Genomic DNA, 5,000 nt, shown 5'->3' on the forward strand with positions numbered 1-5,000 from the left:
CTCCCCTGCACAACACACCTCGAAACCCTCTCAGGTCCCGGCGGCGCGCAGCGCCGTCCTAAGTACTTGGTCGGGTTCGAGAGAGGCGCAATCGCCCGGAGTTAGGCGAGTAGACGCTTTAGGTGCGACCACCCGTGCTCCCAACTGAGCTTGCCGCTGCCGACAGAGGCCCGGGAGCGTGCTGTCGTGGCATTGCCGGCGGGAGACAACACGCGCCACCTACGGTGACCGGCAGCTCCAACGCCAGCGCCACAGAAGGACAAAAGCCCCACTTGGGTGCCGAAGCGAACTCTCCCAGCACAGCGCACGCGCCAACACGTCCGCACAGCTGCGATACAAACCACCTGCGAGAACCGCTGGGGCGACCGAGCAGCAGACGGCGTCGCGGCGCCGAGCGCCGGGCGGCGGCGCATCCTCAGCGCACACAGTCCTCAATCGGACCAGCACACTGCAGATGGCCACCGCGCTTCGCACCGGGCCCGCGAGGACCTACTTTGGCCGCAAGGCGCCGCGAGCAGGGGGCGCCGGCGCGCAGCTGCGCCGCCTGCCGCGTCCGTCGGCCGGCGCGCCTGCCACTGGCCGCCCCCACCAGCCGGCTGTAGCGCGTGCGCCCACGCACCGCGCTGCCAGCACGCCGGGCGGCCCCCCCTCACCGGCCGGGGACGGTCCCACCCAGCCACCGCCGCGTATCGCCTCACACCCAGATCCCCTTTCGCGTTCGTGGGCATGGTGGGTCCCCTTTCACGTTCGTGGGCATGGTGGGTATCCCTGAAACAACCGGTTAATAGCTCGACCGATCGTCGCCAACACTGATTCACCTCTAGCGAGAACAACCGCACCACAACGGGTTACCTGTTGTTCATTTGCGTAACGTCACCAGCAAACGTAGACGTCCATCGCCATTTGCAACGAGTATTGCATGCCTGTGTCAGGTGTCACAACACACTACGTCTGCCCACATAGACGCAACAACATGTGCACGCCTCGAGAACACGTGGAAGGTAGCCCCCGTACGTATGCGGTGTCCATTGCGCGAACGACTGTCAGCCGGCCTCTGCAGGATGTCGCAGATGTGGAACGCGGTGCAACATGCTATCACGGTGTGTGAGAAGAGACGACTACGTCCGAATACACGCTCCACTACATCAACAGACTGCTCATGCTGATCGCCATCCAGGGCGTCCGTTCCTCCCACACGTCTGAATGGCGTACCACACTGCAATCCAGCTCTTATAGGGAGACGACACGTAGCTGCGTGCACAATATTTGGACTGTATGGTCTGCCGTTGCTAGGCGCAGTCGTCGTACGGTCACACATGTGCCACGATGTATCATTCAGTACATACGGACCAATGTGCAGTACAGTTTGTGGGTTTTGCGTACATCGGCGGACAGGTGACAGGCCGTACCACAACGTAGGCTGAGTACGTCGGCATGCGAAGGGCATTGAACATGCAAACTTCTCAACGACCAGCTTGCGAAGGCAGGGGGGAAGGGGGGGGGGCATGTACGTCCTGCTGCTATCCACATTACAGTGTATAGCAGGAGCATGTGGAAAGTCAGCAACACCTGCAAGGTGTTTAACATGACGCGATACACAGGGGACCGGGCAGTGCGAATAGCGAACTATATTGCGAGGGTTGCGGTTAGGCAACACTACACTAATTTAACGAGTTGCATAACAATTACAGAGCAGGTTCAGCGACAACGTGCGTCAGGTTAAGGCGCAATATAGGTTAGGTTGAGGCACAATATAGGTTAGGTTAAGGCACAACATGGGTTACGTTAAGGCACAAATTGGGTTACGTTAAGGCACAACATGGGTTACGTTAAGGCACAACATGGGTTACGTTAAGGCACAAATTAGGTTACGTTAAGGCACAAATTAGGTTACGTTAAGGCACAAATTAGGTTACGTTAAGGCACAAATTAGGTTACGTTAAGGCACAAATTAGGTTACGTTAAGGCACAAATTAGGTTACGTTAAGGCACAAATTAGGTTACGTTAAGGCACAAATTAGGTTACGTTAAGGCACAAATTAGGTTACGTTAAGGCACAAATTAGGTTACGTTAAGGCACAAATTAGGTTACGTTAAGGCACAAATTAGGTTACGTTAAGGCACAAATTAGGTTACGTTAAGGCACAAATTAGGTTACGTTAAGGCACAAATTAGGTTACGTTAAGGCACAAATTAGGTTACGTTAAGGCACAAATTAGGTTACGTTAAGGCACAAATTAGGTTACGTTAAGGCACAAATTAGGTTACGTTAAGGTACAATATGGGTTAGGTTAAGGTACAATATGGGTTAGGTTAAGGTACAATATGGGTTAGGTTAAGGTACAATATGGGTTAGGTTAAGGTACAATATGGGTTAGGTTAAGGCACAACGTAGGTTAGGTTAAGGCACAACGTAGGTTAGGTTAAGGCACAACATAGGTTAGGTTAAGGCACAACATAGGTTAGGTTAAGGCACAACATAGGTTAGGTTAAGGCACAACATAGGTTAGGTTAAGGCACAACATAGGTTAGGTTAAGGCACAACATAGGTTAGGTTAAGGCACAACATAGGTTAGGTTAAGGCACAACATAGGTTAGGTTAAGGCACAACGTAGGTTAGGTTAAGGCACAACGTAGGTTAGGTTAAGGCACAACGTAGGTTAGGTTAAGGCACAACGTAGGTTAGGTTAAGGCACAACGTAGGTTAGGTTAAGGCACAACGTAGGTTAGGTTAAGGCACAACGTAGGTTAGGTTAAGGCACAACGTAGGTTAGGTTAAGGCACAACGTAGGTTAGGTTAAGGCACAACGTAGGTTAGGTTAAGGCACAACGTAGGTTAGGTTAAGGCACAACGTAGGTTAGGTTAAGGCACAACGTAGGTTAGGTTAAGGCACAACGTAGGTTAGGTTAAGGCACAACGTAGGTTAGGTTAAGGCACAACGTAGGTTAGGTTAAGGCACAACGTAGGTTAGGTTAAGGCACAACGTAGGTTAGGTTAAGGCACAACGTAGGTTAGGTTAAGGCACAACGTAGGTTAGGTTAAGGCACAACGTAGGTTAGGTTAAGGCACAACGTAGGTTAGGTTAAGGCACAACGTAGGTTAGGTTAAGGCACAACGTAGGTTAGGTTAAGGCACAACGTAGGTTAGGTTAAGGCACAACGTAGGTTAGGTTAAGGCACAACGTAGGTTAGGTTAAGGCACAACATAGGTTAGGTTAAGGCACAACATAGGTTAGGTTAAGGCACAACATAGGTTAGGTTAAGGCACAACATAGGTTAGGTTAAGGCACAACATAGGTTAGGTTAAGGCACAACGTAGGTTAGGTTAAGGCACAACGTAGGTTAGGTTAAGGCACAACGTAGGTTAGGTTAAGGTACAACGTAGGTTAGGTTAAGGTACAACGTAGGTTAGGTTAAGGTACAACGTAGGTTAGGTTAAGGTACAACGTAGGTTAGGTTAAGGTACAACGTAGGTTAGGTTAAGGTACAACGTAGGTTAGGTTAAGGTACAACGTAGGTTAGGTTAAGGTACAACGTAGGTTAGGTTAAGGTACAACGTAGGTTAGGTGAAGGCGCAATGTAGGTTAGGTAAGGTACGATATACCTTAGGTTAAGGTACAATATCGCTTAGGTTAAGGTACAATATAGCTTAGGTTAAGGTACAACGTTGTAGGGAAAGGTGTATTTTGGGGGGGGAGGGGGCGCAGGTTCGTTGATAGTGATTATCGTAAGTGCATGCCTGCGGGATCATCCGATTTGTCACGTCAGGATGCACTTGTGGCTCATGACAGGCGGCGCTCCGATTCCAAGGTTGTGGCAGATCTGTGTCTTTCATTCCTGCCATTGTTTGTGTACTGTGACAGGAGGCAGTATTGTGATGTTGGGTGCACCCCTGTGTAGGACATGTGTGGGTGTTCGTGGCTTAGCTGAGCAATGGCGGATGTCGGAAGGGTGGGATATTCTGTTTTCTGGTGGACCTCCCGGTCTGGTTATGATAGTGTGGATTGTGTAATGTGGCGGAGAGGATGCAACCGGATGTTCTTCCATGCTGGTGGTTAGATATTGTGTGTGTGCCTGTTAGAGGCAGAGAGTAGTGTGTGATAGTGTCTGGCTGACGTGTGGTTCTCATTGTGTGCAGAGTCTTTCAGCATGTATAGGGACGGTTGTATATATTATCTGTATTCTGATGGCTCTGCATCTATTACTAATCAGTGCCGTGTATACGGTTACTCTGGTTCCAGTCGAAACTGTTCTATCTCTGTACATTAGTGACACTGCGGCTCCACTATGTTGCCGCCCCTGTCGGCCGTTTCCCCCAGTGTGTGGCTAATGATTATCAGCATTCAGTCTATTAGTCAATACCGGTAGTGTGACGACGTGAAATGTCCGGGATGGGGGAAGCTACACGCTTCCCGTGGGTCAGGGCCTAGAAAGACTCTTCCCACGCAGGAGGCTCGGACTGTCATTACTCTTCCGAGAAATATATTTGCCCAGCGTTTTTTGCGACTGCGAGTGCGACGCGTACGAGTACCGACATGGATGGGGCGCTTCCTAGCTGATCGCTCAGCATCGGAGAAATATATTTGCCCAACGTTTTTGCGACTGCGAGTGCAACGCCCAAGGGTACCGACGTGGATGGGGCGCTTCCTAGCTGATCGCTCGGCATGGGAATCCGTACAGTGAGCAATGCGATCGCGTCTGTAGCTTGTACGTGGTACAGCTCGCAGCTCATGTATAGGGACAGCGGGAATGTCGCATATTGGACATAACTCTCTTCATGAAACGCAAGTTATAGGTGTGGATTGCACATTACGACTGCGGGAAACTTCCGCCGTTCATCCGCTGGCGTTGCGAGTTTGGCGGTTGGGGTGGGGCACGAGCGGGTGCGGGTGGTGTGATTGCCGGTCCACGACTTCGTGCGGCAGAGGCACTGGCGTTTGGGTGCTGTGGTCGACACAGGCTGCATGCTTTGTGGGTGGCGTCGAAAGATGGGCACTGTG

This window comes from Schistocerca serialis, unplaced genomic scaffold (assembly GCF_023864345.2).
Source record: "Schistocerca serialis cubense isolate TAMUIC-IGC-003099 unplaced genomic scaffold, iqSchSeri2.2 HiC_scaffold_963, whole genome shotgun sequence".
NCBI classification, from domain to species: Eukaryota; Metazoa; Arthropoda; class Insecta; order Orthoptera; family Acrididae; genus Schistocerca; species Schistocerca serialis.